The following is a 17438-nucleotide window of genomic DNA, read 5'->3' as shown; positions in this document are numbered from 1 at the left end:
TCAGAGCTTGCAGTCAGCAAGTACTTTCTTGTAAATAAGTAACACTTAAATACAGATTCCTCTGCAACTTAGGTGCTCTTAAGACTACAAGAACAGCAGGCTGCTGGAGATGGAGGAACTTTCTTAGGAAGAGCAAAATTGCAGGGATGTCAGTGAATGAACTGAATATGTTTCAAATACATTTTCAGTTAATACTCTTTTTCATTCAGTGTGAAACATCTAAAAAGTTTTCCATAAGAAAATGTTTCCATGATAATTATAATTTCTTGAATACAAAGGTTTACTTAGTGCTACTTAATTAAGAATTATGGAGTACTCACAAGTGAAACATTTCAATAGTTAGACAAACTGATAATAAATAGGAGATGTTTGGGCCCTAAAGCCTGCTGAGCTGCTGTTACAGATGTTATGTTACTATAGCCTCATTGTATTTATGGGAATGCTTGCTTCTGAATCATTTTTATACGTGCAAATGCTTTTTAGCATGAGCAAGAATTAGAAAGATTCTCCTCTGAAAAGTTGTATATAAAAAGATAGCTTTCTTACTCAGCAGTTAAATTGCCTAGGTGTGTTCTGTCTGTCTTTCAACTTGACTGAATTAATTTTTACCCTTTTTCTTGCTTGTTAGCTCTACGGAGTCAAAATAGTTGAGAGATACTGCTACTTCCTGTTTTGAATAGACAGAATTATGTTCTTAAGTTTCAGTTATTTTCATTGAATAACTTAAAAGATCAATTAGTAGCTTAAAGGAAAGTCCTATTTTGCGTATTAAAGTCTCTACGCTAGGTAGTGGTGCCAAGGAAGGAAAGTTACGTTTTCACATCTCAGGACTGGTAGCCATGAAAACTCTCTCTACCTGTGTGGACAGAATGTGCTGTGAAACACTGAATGGAGAACTACCATAAGTCCCTTTTCAGAGAGCCTTTGCACTATAGAGACACTGAAGTGCACAAAGTCTGATTAACAGTCTGTCTACCACTTCAAAAACAGATGGTGTGAAAATGCAGGCAGGATATAAAGCCGATCGCAATAGCTCAGACTAATGAGCAGTTCATGCTGTTGCATCCTGAGAACAAGGCACCAGAGTTAATAGTAAAAGATTAAAAGCCTTACAAGTGCTTCGTATACATACAATATCAGTCATAATAATAGTCTTGAATGACATTTAGGAAAGGGACAAAACTTTTTTATTAAAACATTAAAAAATTAGCAAGAGAAACAAAACTAGTGGGGTGATTGACCTTATTTTTGTGAAATTAATGCATCAGTCTGATTTGATGGTAGTGTTTTCATTCTCAGTGAGTTTTCAAGGGGCTCATCAAAAGAGATTTTTGATAAAATTTTACTCTTCCTGTACTTTATCTTTAATAATCACAGAATTGCAGGAGTTGGAAGGGAGTTGTAGAGATCACCAAGTCCAATGCCCCTGCTAAAGAGGGTTCTCTCTGATAGGTTGCATAGGTAGGCAACCAAATGTGTCTTCATTTCCAAAGGAGACTCTATAACCTCACTGGATATTCTGGTACTCTGTCACTTTCACTGTTCTTCCACATATTTGCATGGAACTTCCTATGTTGAAGTTCTTGGCCACATTTCTTGTCCTATTCCTGGAAACCACTGAAGAGAGTCTGGCCTCATTCAATTATCTCCTGCACTTTATAAATATTGATCAGATCTCCTCTTAGTCTTCTCTAGGATGAACAGACTCAGGTATCTCTACCTTTCCTCATATGAGAGGAAATGGCTCTAGGCCATTTATCATCTTTGTAGCATTCTCTGCTGGACTCTTTCTAGGAGATCCCTGCCTTTTTTGAACTGGAGAGTGCAGAACTGGGTGCAGTATTCCAGATGTGGTATTACCATGGCAGAGTAGAAGGGGAGGATCAGCTCCATCGACCTGCTGGCCACGCTCGTTTTAATGCATCCTGGGATACAACTGGGCTTCTTGGCCACAAAGGCACCCTGCTGGCTCATGGCTAACCTGTTGTCCACTGGGACATCTATGCCCTTCTCTGCAGGACTTCTTTCCAGTGGGTTGGCCCATAATCTTTACTGATGCATGTGGCTATTTTTTCCCAGGCTCAGGGTTTTACACTTGCATTTGTTGAACCTCATAAGGTTCCTCTTTGAATAAGTAGTCTTGATTATATTTCTATGGCAAGGAAGGGTTCAGCTGTGAGATGATCACTGCACTTTCACAGGCCATTTCACATGGGGCAGAAGCTGATGCTGGAGCACCAGCATCCAAATGGAGCTGGAATGTGGCTTGCTTCTCCTGAGATTTCCTGGGCTGAATTATTGGGAGTGACAAGATGTCATGTGTCATCCTGCCTCCAGGAGCACTCAAGTAAGAGATACACTAGGTCACCTGTGCCTGAGTGGTAAGTCAGCTTGTTACGGTTCAGGCAAGATGGTTTTAAGGCTGGGTGTGGAAACAGTTTAGAACTGTCTAGACTGGAGCAAGTCTGCAGAAAGGCTGGCATGGAAGAGAAGCGCAGTGGCAGGGCTTGAGCAAGGAGCTAAATATAGCTGGGAGCAAATACTGAAGGAAGACTACAGTCAAATGCCATTAAAATGCCTGTCTGCCGGACAGACTGGATCGCTGGGCTGAGTCCAGTGGGATGAAGTTCAACACAACCAAGTACTAGGTCCTGCATTTTGGCCACAACAGCCCCAGGCAATGCTACAGGCTTGGGGCAGAGTGGCTGGAAGACTGTGTAGAGGAAACAGATCTGGGGGTATTGATTGACACTTGGCTAGCAGTGTGCCCAGGTGGCCAAGATGGCCAGTGGCATCCTGGCTTCTATCAGAAATAGTGTTTTGCCAGTAGGAGCAGGGAAGTGATCATCCTTCTGTACTCAGCCTTGTTGATGCTCAAGCAACAACAACACATATTCCACACCAACAACACTAACATACTCCTCTCAGCTGTAACAAAATTGTGATGATGGCAAGAATTAGGGACTGTGGAATAAATACAGGTGAAGAAGCACCTTTCAAATAATAGCAGGGCTAGTGAAGGAGTGAATCTAGGTATTTATTCTAGTTTTCTGGGTTCTCTTCAGTTATCCACCAGATGGCAACAGAAATCTATTTTAACATGGCAGGGACACATTGAAATCCAACTGTTTTCCTGGATAGATATACAGGAGGACTGCAAAGCCTGCACTCCTTTTAAAAAAAAAACAAAAAAAAACAAAAAAAAAACCATGTGGGGGGTAGGGAGGAAGAAAGATAAAAACATTATTTTGTTGTCACTGGGCATGGTAGACATAGCTTTTTACTCAGTTGGCTTTTTTAGTGAGGACAGTGAAGAAGTGGTAATTGGTAAGCAGAACCTTCTCTGAAAATCTGCAGTACAGTGTGCTCTGCAGCCTATGTGGTGCTGCCCTGCTGGTGATTAAGACTAGTGTGGTTACGGTACCCACACTGCAGTCAACCTCTGCTGGCTATGCAGATGTATTCTTGGTGACCCAGAAACAGAAATAGCTGGAGTGGATTCAGGACAGGCGTTCAAGACAGACTGATTATCAGGCTTTGGGAGAGCCCCTGGGTAATTCTGTATAGCTAGGGCCTTTGCAGAGCTTCTCAGGAACCCAGAGGCGAGGGACTGAGTTACTCCATCACTGCTGGGAGGTTTAGCCTCTCATCAAACTTCATCTTCTCTGGCAGCCTCAGTCAGCATTTTAACCTCAGATGACTGTTGCCATGGGAACCCATTTGCTCTTCCTGCCATGCCATTCACTTGTCCCTGGCAAGCAACCAGCTGTGAGTCAAACACTGGGATAAACCATCCATGCCATCTGCAGCCTCTGGTGCTGAGCAGCAGTGGTCCTGCCTGTCATGCCCTTCCGGTCCAGCAGCAGGTCATTTCCTCTCAGAACTGCAAACTCCTTGTCCCAGTCTGAAGGCATTGCTTAGCAATCCCACCGAGATGAGCAGCAGAGCCACTGATTTCCTGAGGCAAAAAGCCCTTGGATTTTTACGTCATAAATCACTATCAGGGTACATCATCTTCACAATCTGTTCTGGGGCTCTGTTCAGAAGCAGACAGCTGCAAACAGCATTCCTCCAGAATGGTCCTCTCCTGTTTGGGACTGACAAAAGTGAGCTCGTGGAAGAGGGGCTCCCGACCTGGCAACTGGAGATGATCCAGAGCCAAGGATGACCTGCCCCAAGTCCTGGCAGCACTTCCAGGAATGCTAGGGTGCCGCAGTTCTTGAGAAGGCTGAGAAAGGCAAGCGGGGTGCTTGGAGTGCGCCCACTGTGCTTACAGGCCCCTGCCTCTTCCTTGGGCTTTTCTCACTATCCTTCCCCTCCCCTTCCTCATGCTGTGGAGAGCTTTGTCCCCAGGCAGAACTTTCCACGTGCAGGATTGCCTTTTTCTTCCAGCTGGTGCTGCAGGTGGCTGCAGTCAATCGGACTCTCAGCAGGCAGCAGCGGAGCTGAAGCTGTTTTCGAGGAGGGCAGCGGTTGGAAGTTCCCAGGGTTGCAGGAGAGCCTCCGATTCCAAAGGGAGAACAGCAGGACAGTTCTGACTGCTTCTGCCACAGGCTGGAGGTCTGAGGAATGCATGTGGACTGAAATGCTTAATGAGATTATGCCTGAAGAGCTGTTGAGAATATGTAGCTAAAAAGCAGGGTAAACTAAATTTGAAGTTGAGAAAAAGATCTAGACATAGAAACCTTAGGAAAGGTGGCACTTGGTTCTAATTCTTGTAAAATCACAGGAAGGAAACTCTGATACCTCTGCAATTGACTTATGTCATACATTGTAGATCCCCTGGGAAAACAAACAAACAAAAAATCAGCAGAGGCTTTGATGTAGCCATATAATAGTGCCTTTTGTATTGCACCATCAACAGAAAGCTGTAAGAAATTTCACAGAGATATGCACAGCAGGGGAGCAGGCCAAGCAGCAATTCACGCATGTTAAACCAAGATCATGCATCAGTACTTCTTTAAGCACAAAGGGATGAAGCAAACCAAATAACACTATTCACACTATTTAACATTAGCCACAAGACATGAACATATGCGTAGGTAGTGTTCTGTAAATGAAGTCCTCAAGGGCTTCCATTCATCATTTTGTTTTAGCTTCTGCCCCTTTTAAACATCAGTGAAAGAGAAAATCCAGGCCACTGTAGGAAAGTGCAAAGTGCCATAAGGAGATGAGCATGTTGTGTTATATTAATATGCATTTTAAGACATAGAAGAGCTGTACGTTTAGTAGATTTGGTGAGTTGACATCAAAATGTGACTAGTAACACAAACCAAAAGGCAACGTGATTTATTCCCCTTGTAATTCAGCCATCCCTAGCCTTATGCAAGCTGTGTTTCAGCAGACAGCAAAACTTCAGTGGCCATTGAAGACTTGCCATCCCAGTGCAGAGGGAGTGGGATGAGCATGATCTGCAACCCCTGCTTTGCCCTCACCAGGTCCCTGTGGGCAACAGCTGGTAGAATGGAGTGCTGGGGTGGGCTGCTCTGCTTAGTGCCTGCTGCTTCATGCTGCCACCTGCACTTGTTTTGAAGACACTGAGGAGGTGGAATCAGGCCTCAGTCCTATCTGTGAACTTTTACCTTCATGTTTTTACTCCAATTTTATTTTCTAATCTCTCTCTTTTGTTTCCTGTATGATTAGCAGCGCTCTTCCCAGAACCTGGCCTCACCTTATCCCATATCTAAGTTGCAAAGCAAGTCTTTTGTTGATTTTTTTTTTTTTTTTCCTTATTTTTTCTTTTAAAGTCTTTTGGGAAGGAGTGATAAACTTAGAATGAGAAGTGATCGAATAGTAACTTAAATACATGCAAAAGGAAAATGTCAAAATAAAAAAAGCCATATGATTTGCCTGAGAGTGGCTAAAAATCATGTTGTGGTAGCAGATTCTGAAGAGGAAAAAAAATAGGACTTGTGTACTCTTTAGGGCGATGGAAAAGTTTTGCAAAAGAGCCTCTTTGGGGCAGAAAGAGAAAAAAAAGATGGATTCCAAATGACAAAGACCAGGACAAAACTGAGGAGAGACTCTTGGAAAGAATGAGTCAGAAATTGATAGAAACTAAGAGAAATGCAAAGAAACTTAATTTTCTTGCCTACGTTAGGATTTAAGGTGTCTCTTACAGTTGAACTTGATCCATTTAACATGACTTAAAATTAGCCTACCATGCCCATTTTAGACTGGTAAAACGATTGGGTTATCCTGTGTAGCTAATATCACACCTTAATCTCAGTATAGATTAAACCAGGGAAACAGAGAAGGAGGGAGTTGTTGAACAAAAATGATGCTGGAAAGGAAAATGAGGATGGAGAAAAGATGATGTGGAAGGAAACCTGCAAATGCAAGGAAGATGTGTAATTCACAAAGGGACAACTGCAGGAGCTAGGCAGTGCTGGGTAGAGACTGTTGCACATGCTTGAAGATGTGACCTGTTACAGGGCATGGGGCCATGCATGATCGTGAGGGGAGAAGGGGATGCTGGTGGTTCCAATTGCACATTTCCATCATTTTACTTTTCTTGCAGTTTAGGTTGCAGAGGATGCTAAGGTAGAGGAGGAGAGAAGAAGGAATTCCAGTTGTGGAGGTGGGGAATGGAGGATAGCAGGACCACAAAAATAGAAAACCTGAAGTCTGTTTCCAGGTTTGGCATGACTGACCCAAGGGTCATATGGCAAGGGCACTCCGACCTCTCTCTTGGGAACATAAATTGATACTTTTGTGGTAATTTCTATTTACAGTTGTTAATGTGATATTCTGAGTAAAACGCTTAGTAATGACAAATCAAGGCTGACTTTGTTGGGAGAGATATTAACATGCCAAGAAGGTTCCTTTGTTCTAAGGTCCTACTGACGACTATTGCTCATGTTGTCGTTGAATCTAAACATAGTTATTTATGAGGAAAAGTAAACTGGTATCTGTTTCAGTGGGATAATTGCTATGTGGTATTCCCAAAACCATTTTTTTATAGAAAATAACAATGATCTTATTCGCTAATAAATTTTCAGCTCCCCAAACCATTTTTAGCCTGTAAAAACACATGGGATTTTGAAACATATCAGAGGCAGATCATGTTACCGTCAAAGTAGCTATTTATTGTGAAACAGGCTAAGAGTAGATTTCTGTAACAGATCTAAAGCAACATGACTCTCCACAAGAGGAATTTATTTACATCTCTCAAATATGGCCCATTTTGGAACTACACTCCAATAAATACATATTATAAAATTTCACAAACACCATCTGTCATCATCTGGCCCATGATGAAGTTTGAGGAAGCATTCTTAGGAGAACTTAGTATGCTTTAGCACTGTGGCAGATATCAACAACACTTTGTCTGAAAGAAAGAAAATTGTCAGCCTTTTACAAAATTCAAAAGCCAGGGTAACTATGAAGTGTTCATAACTGCTGTATACCTAAAAGCAGAGTCCCTGACCCAAGTGGAGTAAGTGAAGATACATGATTGCTTCAGCTATGAATGTAAGACAGCTGGCAAGCTTTAAAGGGGAAGAAGTGACCTGTGGTACTTCCAGGTCTTCCTAGAAATAGGACAGCCGGAGAGGTGGAGGAGATTTCACTCTGCCTTGTGGCAAATCCAAAGGCACCAGTGAATGCAACCCACTCTACAGCATACTCACCCTTCAGGAGCCAGCTTGCCCTCACAGAGCCTCTACTGGACCTTCTACCACACATGTGTAACCCGCGGCCCTGCATGGCTCATAAGGGCAGCTCCTCCCTGTTTCGTGGCCAGGTCCACACCCATCACTCCTCAACAATCAAACATCGGTATGTGATTGGCAGGTGGAGAGCACAGTTCAGGGCTGGCTCAAGTTCTTGCAAATAATGTTCTGCATTTTGATACGCTGGCTAAACACAGCCCTGTGAACAGGAAAAAGTACACAGGTTTCCGTTTTAATACAGGAATTTTAGAATAGTCTTCAAGATTGCAAAAAAATTTCATCTATTTATGTTTGTGACTCCATTTTCAGTCAACATAAATACATCACCTGCGAACTTTCGGGTGGAATGTATGGAATTGTAATCAAATATTCAACCAAAAAATCTGATCATGTTGCTTCATTAGACTTTTATATGACTTCTCTTAACAAAGAAAGGTATCCTTCACTTCACAGTTATGCCTTATTCATGTCATCGCTTTTGGCAGTATGCACATTTGTGAGCAACTGCTACCAAGGATGAAGAACAGGAAGAGTAAAACTTAATTAAAATCTCTGATGGGCACGCTGATAACTCACAAAGAATTACAATCAGTGTCATCAAGCCAGACAAATGCATTAGTTTAACAAAAACAAGGTCAAGTACCCCCCAAGCTTCATGTTTTTGTTTCTCTCTCTATAGTATATAATTTACGAGGGCTGCTCTGAAAGTAATGCCTCCTATTTTATTATTTTGGCCCATGACATCATAGGTGGATGTTGGTGGTATGGCAGTAGAGGCTGAACCTTCCCACCAATGTTGTGTTACATTTTGTTGGTGTGCAACAGATGGCAGCAGAGGGGAAGTCTGACAGAACAGCGTTTGATGTGGAAGTGTATATGAAGCAAAAGGCAAAAGTGTGTTAATGAATTCCTCTGTGTGGAAAAAAAGGCACCCACTGACAATCATCAAGGCTGATTGAGACCGAACAGTGGATATGAGTGCAGTGATGTGTTTCAGCAATGGTGACAGGGACAGTGAGTCGCCTTCACTGGTGCAAGTTTTGCAAACATTACATGTAGGCTCTTGTTTGTCTCTGGTGAAAATGCTGATGGTGATAAGTATGCTGAAAAACATTGTTTTGTTGCTGAGAATTTGCTCTATCAAGCAGAGTGACTGTGCTCATTGTATCTATTGTAGTTTCCATGGAAAGAAATAGGAGACGTTACTTTTGGAGCAACCTACGTATATGTGGTACAAGACAATTTCTCTTCACCCAGTGTGGCCCAGGCAAGCCAAAAGGTTGGACACCCATGGTCTAAAACCTTTGTGGAAGTATGGAAGTGGCAGCCGGGAAACAGCAAACTAGTGAACCTTGCAAGGCTTGCAGAACCTGCATCTGCCCTGGATGTTTGCTCTCAAGACTGTGCTCCATGCTGCCTCTGTGGGTGTAACTTGACATCCTCATGGCATCACATCAGCTTCAGGCTCTTAGAGAGATCAGAGTGGGAGAAGGAGAAAGCATAGGTGAGAGGAAAGAAAGTGAGGAAGAAACAAAAGAGAAGAAGAGGTCCTGAAGGTCTGGTCTCAGACTGGACCCAGCAGTGCTGGAAATCTGGTTTGCTCTCTCCAGTATCAGCCATATTCCAATTCACCTGGCCAGGGAAAAGCATCTGTGTTTGGTGAGTGCTTGTGTCTGGGCAGCTCTCTTGTGGGCAGGAATGAGGAGATTAGTTTCTCTCTTTTTCAGAGTGGGAGAAGGTCTAATGGAAGCAGAGGGTTTCAAAGTCCTGCAGATAGCACAGCTAACTCTACTGTACTATACTGCCTTCTACCTTCTTGTTTTTCTCAGTGAAGGCATGTGAGATTATGGTATTGGAAGATGAAGATCCAGGCAGATCTGCTGAAACCCGAAGCCTAAGAGGACTTTGGTATCATGGGACTGGTGACATACATTCTCCCATTCTCTTCGAAATCAAGTTAAATTTATTGGAAAATTTATTGTGAGGGGATCACTGTACATGAATGCCATTGATTACTGTCAGGTGTTGCAGCATCTTTCCAGCTGGAGAGGGGCCAGATTGAGGTCATGGCAACTGTAAGATCCTCCTCCACTGATAAAATCTACATTTACCCTATATGCCCTCCTCCCACTGCTTAACATGGCGCTAGCTCCTGTGTAAGTACGCACTTGCTCCTATTTTGATTGTGCCTCCCTGTATAATGGATATCAAAATATACGGATGTAAAAACAGCTAAGCAAGTGTAAGCTACTTCATTATGGAAACTTGCAGTGGAACACAAGAAATAGCCTTACAAGTAATCTAGGCTAGGTGGACAGAAATTGACATGTATTCTACTGATAAAAATCACAGAATCATAGATAGTATCAGCTTTGTACATTTCCAGCAGGCAAGTAAGGGTTTATGATCCATAACTGTACTTTTCTGCTTCCCAGCACATTATTCTTTTATGCCAGAGGCATCAAGTAAAGGAGCATGGAATCTAGGGTGAATGTGAAACACATTGAAAATACAACATTTCTAGCAGCTCTGTTTAACAAAGATAACAGCTGTTGGTGTCATGGTTTTAATCCAGGGACAGATCATGAAGTGACTAGCTAGTGAAGCACCACTTTAGGTCTCCCTATTTTTCTGCCTGGCTTAACTGTATTGTAGATTTTCTCTTGGGCTAAACCATGTAATCGCTCCTCACCTGGTTACCATATCAGTAAAGCAGAATTAATATTAATTCTTTTTTCTTATCTGTGTAGGTCTTGAGATTAATCTTCAAGAAATGGCTAACTCTTACTGCTTATATGCAGTGTTTTCTACAGTGTCATCGTGTTTTGAACTGGACCCTTTCAGAGCGCTAATTGGTTGTATTATAATCATGCCTGGCTGGTTCCACGCTCTGAAAGACATGTCAGCAGTTGTTTAATTTGTTAGTTTCTGCATTATTCTGAGCTCTGTGGGGTAAACTCTGGAACAATTAGGGGAGTAGCTGCCATGGCAAAGTAATTCTTGTTCTTATATCTACACTTGCACAAAATATGATGGGAATCAGAGAGGCTTGAATCTGCTGTATGAACACTGCAATAGTGGTCACACATGTATTTTACTACTACATTTCACCCCACAGTTTAATGTGTTCCCAGAAATCTTGCATTAATACTTGACTAGGAATCAGTTGCAGATCAATCTGTTGCTTATGTAATTCTGAGCTTCACTGCACTTTTAGGTCAATTCAGGATTTAGGATCTCATGTAACTAGCATATTGTCCTACCTTCTCTGATCCAGTGATTCTTCTGAAAGGCTGAAGAATGTGTTATCTGATGTTATCTTCGGACCTCTTAAGGGTGATTAGGCTTGGGGTCCCAAATTCCCAGGGAAAGCTGAACATTTGACATAGGTTATATGAATGGTTGTGGTGCCTTCATTCTTTATGACTTTACAAAGAGCTGCAGAAACTGCACCTAATGCTAGGTATGACTGGGAGATATTTCTTGACCAAGAGGAGCTTTGAAAACATCCAAGTTAGTGAGTCACTAAAGTAACAGTTTAACAACTGAAGAGAAAGCCCTCCTGTGAATAGTGAGTCCTGCCCGTGTTCTGTCCCTATTTCTCTGTGCTGCACTAATTGCTTCATTTTGTTCAAAACCACAGCAAGAGCATCCTTCCCTTACACTGTTATGCAACTTTTACTTAGTTGCTTTCTGAAAGTCAAAAGAATGTAGCCTTCTAGAAAAATAAATATTTCTATATCAGCTGTGCATCTTTGTTTCTCTTTCTCCTTCGTTTGTGTGATTCTTGTTCTTTCCTTCACAGATATATTTCTCTCACATATAGTCTTAATTTGCATATTGTTTTTCTCTTGCTATATCTTTCCTAGCCTTCTCTCATTTTCTGAAAGACACATATTTTCTTTCCCATATTCTTTACTGTCAATCTTTCTTAATCCTTTCCATTATTGTCTCACTTGCTGTCTGTGGTACAGTACAAGACCTAGAAAGACAGGTGAGAGTTGAAGTTGGAGAAAAGGAATGATGTGGGAGCTGTAGTGACAGAACTCTGGGTGAAATTGAACAGTAGGACTAAGAGGCTGTATTCCACCACCACCTGTTCACACACCTTCCTCCCTTGAGGAAGAAGTTCTCAGGCCCACTTCAGTGTTGCAGTTCACTCTTCTTTGTTCAGCTGCCTATTCTAATAGAAACAAGTAGTGCAGTGCTTGTTATGTTGCAGTCAGATTTCTGTACAGTCTTAGGTGCCTAAATAGACAGTGATATATAGATATAGACAGTGTTAAGGTAATTATACCTAAAAAACTTGCTCCTGACTCACTGAAAAAACCCACTCAGTGGCTGTCATACACTGGAGGCAAATTTCTGTCATTGCTTTCAGACAGCACATCAAATGCAGCATGTGTTATTTTAGAAGAGTTTCCTAGGAAGTCCTTTTACCACTGGAGACAACTGGAATGGTGGAGGCCCTAACAATTTAGTGACAGCAAATTCCAGGTTAGGCAGTGGGGTACATTCCCCTGCAAAGAAGAAGATGCATTGGGCCACAAAGCATGAGGTAACATGACCCCTACCTTACCTGGCAAGGATACAGAAAGCAGGTGATCTTGGCTTCTCCCATTTTTTACCACATCCATGATTGAACTTATTATGTTAGATGGAGAATAAGTTTATTATCGGGACTAAAACAGGGAGTTATGAGACCTAAAGAAGAGCTGAAGACCTTATGGAGATGATAGCAGTATGGTGAGCGGGTTTGTCCTTCAACAGCAAGTTCTGGATTCATTAAGACTATGTTGAGGAATGCAGAAAAAACGTTCTGTTAGTGGAAAAGATGAAAATGGTTCTCTGGTTCTGGGGTATTGCTCTAATCATAGAGTTATCCTGCCAATGAGGAAAAAGAGCAGATTCTTCTTTTTCTTTGAAAAGTAAGAAGGGTGAGTGTTGGAGAGACAAAGGTTGCACATCTCCTCTGGGGGGAGACAGCTCCCAGCAATGCTAAGAAAAATAGCCTCAAGAGTTCTGGAATTCACCGATTTTCTCTAGACCTTTTTGTATTGCCGTCCCCCTAACTATTGTCTTTTTTGGACCTGTAGTAATCATATCTTCTTCCTGGTTCTTTGTTTTCGTTTAAGGTGCTGAGAACGTATTTATGCTGAAGTGCTCAGCATTCTGGCATCTTAGCCTGGAGTCAAGGCCACGAGGTTCTACAGTGCTACCAAAATGGGGTATTTGCGTACACGCCTTATGGATGCAATGTGAAATTTCTTACATATTTTGAAACACTTCACATATTGTTCTGTGATCCCTTGAAGTTTGATGATCTGATAAGGTCTGTTCTGTGTCTGATTCCTGCTGGCTGTACAAACACAACCCAGCAGTACCTGGGGACACTTGGCTCAAAGGCACAGCCCCTGACACTGCTGTCTATGTTCCCATACTCAGTCTCAGCTAAGCCTTCTTTGGTTTTGGCATTTCTTTTATTTCTGCCACCTAATACTACTGTATTTCTGAGTGGAAGGTGATGGGGATGTCTCCACAGGAGATGCCTGCTCTTGCTCTTCCCCCTGAAAAATCTTAATCTATATGTTTTCTTGTTTGGTTGTTTTGTGTTGTTTTTTTTTTTTGTTTGTTTGCTTGGTTGGTTGGTTGGTTTGGTTTGGTTTTTGTTTTTGTTTTTGTTTTTTTGTTTGTTTGTTTGTTTGTTTTTCTTTCCTCCATTTTCTTTTCTCTCTCTGTTGCTTAAGAAATTCAGTTTCACAAGGAGTATGCGTGTCAGGCTGACTTGCAGTGGAGTATTTGGTTCCTCAGAAATGTAACTGCTTAGAAATTGTAAGGCTAAGATGCATACATCTGTGTGTGAATAGGGAGTGTGTGTGTGTGTGTGTGTGTGTGTGTGCTGGGTACTGGTGGGTCCCAAGAGAGGAGAACTGAGAGGAACTCCATGGTGTACAGCAGGAAGAAGTCTAAGGAGGCACCACGAGCAGCATGCAGGGCTGAAGGGCCTCTGCAGAGTGGCTAAACATGTAGGGAATGCTCCAGCTGTGTAAAAAAAGCTGCTCATCGTATCAGCCCCCTGAATCCTGATGTTTCGGAGGCTTCCATGTGTAACACTAGCTCTGTCTCCCAAACACCCTAGCCTGCAGCCTCACTTCTACTGCGCTGCAATCTCAGGGCTGTAACGCAGCGAGGCTCTCAGCCTGCAGAGGACGTGCGAGCCTGCACGGGATGCACCCAGCTCCCCCCAGCGCTTGTCTCCCGAAGGCTGATGACAGCGATCAAGGACAGAGGCGGGCAACTCCCCACCCCCGCTTTTGCCGACCACAGCGTCCTTCCCCGAGGGCCGTCAGAGGCAGGAGCAGAAGCTGGGAGAGAGGTAGGGAGTGCAGGCAGTGACAAAGGAGGAGGGAAGGACTGCAGAAAGGAAGAGCTGGGGAAAGGAGTAAGTGCAGAGGGAATGGGACTGTACAGAAACATGTGCATAGTATTGAAGCAAACACAGCATTACAGGAAGAGAAATACAGAAATCACAACGGAATGGAAGGAGAAAGAGAATTTGGAGAAAGAGAAAGAAGTGAAAAAGGATTAAACTCGACCTGATAGTAGGAATGCACAAATGCAGAAAAAATCAAAAGCTGGCTAGAGGAAGGTAACATGACATGGTAAAACCAAGGCACATAGATGGTGGTGTGAATGTGGCCTCTGGCCCTTGCCAGGGCAGGGCTTTGTAGCAGAAGGATGACATATTTAAATGCATTACTTCATTTGGCGAAGACCACTGGCTGAAGAGAACACCTTTAAAGATTGTCTGGATCTTTTTGTCTTTCTTTATCTTTCCCCATGTGTGGTTTACCTCCCTTTTCCCTTGGCGCTGCTGGAGCTCTCTTAGTAGCTGGGGTTAACAGTCTGGCCAGCACACAGTCCTCTACTATGGTTCCTTGCTATCCTAGAACTGCCATCTCATTTCTTTAGTTTAATTTCTAAGCTGGGGAATGGCAAGTTCTACTTATCTGTGTCATCAGCAGAGGAATCTACAGTCTTCCTTATACATTCAGTCTCTTTTTTCCCAGGTCCATTTCCCCTTACATACATTGTTTGCAGAATGATAAGAGACTTGGCAGGAGAGCTAATTAGGAGTATAATCTCTTGCAAACAAAATGTACCCTGTTCCCACCTGGTCAATTAAACTGGAACAAATCTGTGCAGAAGTATTGAGCTAAGGTCACGCTCTTTCACTCCTGAAAAGATATGTGATGGCTTCTCCTATGGATTCCCTTCAGCCCTACCTGGAGCTGTGGGATAGACAGCTTATTCTCACTACCTGCCAGCTGTCTGTTCAAGCACTGCAGTTGTAGCCAAATGTGATGGTGTTTCCTTTGTGATACAGACCTGCATAACCTTCCCCAAACTCCTGAACTCTCCAAGACTGATGCTCCTGTTGTAAAAAGTGGTGTAGGTGTGGTGGTGGGGAACTGTTGCTATCATAGACAAAAAGCCAAAGAGCAGTTATGAGTCTGTTTTCTCCTAACTGTCCCATAATTTGTGAACTCAGAACTGAAGCTTCTCAATGCTGAAGGTATCTAAACCATCTCTATCTGTTCTTGAAGGAGTCTCTGACCTCCCAGAAGCTGACCTGAGGTATGAACTGTTTTGGAGTAAATGAAATAATCTTGAGAGAGAACTCTGGATGGAGAAATGCAGACTGGAAGGAATGAGCTGTGCAGCCATGACTGTGACCTCTCCAGTTTACAAAGCTGTCTCTTGGGAGAGGCCTGGGCCAGAGCAACCACTGGCCTATCTATACTATCTAAGTGATTTCCACGGCTGGGAGTTGCCACAGAGGAGTAAGCTGTTTGCTTCCACTCTGCATCCTAAACTAATGTTGGCAGGAACAGTAGGAACTCCAGTAGAAAGATCTATCTGTCCATATGAAAATGAAAATGTGTATGCCAAATCCTGCAAGAGGCTTTATCAGGAATAAGATGAGGACATCTATTAGAATAGCATTCCCTGTGCACCTTGTGTGACAATCCCACTTCAGAGATATGAAGGATGACCACATACCCAGTCACTTCAAACACCCTGTTTCTCAAGCAGACATGCAGAATTTTGCAGGGACTCCTCCTCTAGGCTAAGCTTAAAAAATGTGCTAATGTACTGAAGTACTTTCCATGCATTGAGTAGGTATCATGGAATCATAGAATGGCTTGGGTTGGAAGGGGCCTCAAGAATCATCGAGTTCCAACCTCCCAGCTGCAGGCAGAGATGCCAACAGCTAGATCAAGTATTAAATGAGGTTGCTTCAACCTCACCTCAAACACCTTCAGGGACAGGGCATTCACAACCTCTATGGGCAGCCTGTTCCAGCTCCTCACTGCTCTCTCTGTGAAAAAACTTTCCCTTGACATCTAATCTAAATCTTCCCTCCTTTAGTATAAAACCATTTGCCCTTTTCCTATCACTATCTACCTGTGTGAAAAGTTTATTTCCTTCCTGTTTATAACCTCTCTTTAAATTCTGGAAGGCTGTAATGAAGTCTCCCTGCAGCCTTCCCTCTCCAGACTGAACAAGCTCAGCTCTTTCAGCCTGTTTTCATAGGAGAGGTGCTCCAATCATCTTTGTGGCCCTCCCCTGGACCTGCTCCAACAACTCAATGTCTTTCTTGTGTTGGGGGCCCCAGAAGTGGATACAGTACTCCAGGGCTGGTCTCACGAAAGCAGAGCAGAGGGGCAGAATCAGCTCCCTTGGCCTGCTGGCCACAATTCTCTTGATGGAACCCAGGATATGATTGGCCTTCTGGGCTGCAAGCACACACTGCCAGCTCATGTTGAGTCTTTCATCACCAACATGCTCAGACCCTCCTCCTCAGGGCTGCTCTCAAGCCATTCTTCACCTAACCTGTACCTGTGCTTGTGATTGCCCTTACCCAGGCGCAGGACCTTGCAGTTGACCTTGTTGAACTTCATGAGGTTGACATGGTACACCTCGCAAGCCTGTCCAGGTCCCTCTGGCTGGCATCCCTTCCCCCTAGTGTGTCAACTGCACCACTCAGTTTGATGTCATCTGAAAACTTGCTGAGGATGCACTCAAACCCACTGTCCATGTTGCCTACAAAGATGTTAAATAGCATCAGTCCCAGCACTGATCTCTGAGGAATATCACTTATCACTGGCCTCTATTTGGACACTGAGTGGAGACACTGTTGGATCACAACTCTCTGAGTGCAGCCATCCAGCCAGTTGGATTTGAACAAGTCCAGGTAGATGATGTCAGTTTTTCTTCCTTTATCCATTGATGCTGTAACTCCATCATAAAAGGCCACCAAGTTTGTCAGGCATGGCTTGCCCTTGGTGAAGCCATGCTGTTTTTTTACCACCAATCACATCATTTCTATTTTCCATATGCCTTCTGTAGCGCCTTCATGATTTTGCCAGGCACAGAGGTGAGACTGACTGGCTTGTAGCTCCCCGGATCTTCCTTTTTTCCCTTCTTGAAAATGAGGGTTATGTTTCCCTTTTTCCAGGAACTTCACCAAATTGCCATGACCTTTCAAACATGATGGATAGTGGTTTGGCAGCTTCATCCACCAGTTCCCTCAGAATCTGTGGATGCATCTTGGCAGATGCCATAAACTTGTGCACCTTCAGATTGTTTAGGTAATCCTGAATCTGATCTTCACCTAAAAAGGGCAAATATTCCTTCTCCCCATTCTTATCTTCACTTTCTTCAGCTTGGCCGGTGTGGCTAGAGCCCTTGCCAGTGAAA

Source organism: Tetrao urogallus (genome assembly GCF_951394365.1).
Source record: "Tetrao urogallus genome assembly, chromosome: 1".
Classification (NCBI taxonomy): domain Eukaryota; kingdom Metazoa; phylum Chordata; class Aves; order Galliformes; family Phasianidae; genus Tetrao; species Tetrao urogallus.
This window is presented reverse-complemented; position numbering follows the sequence as displayed.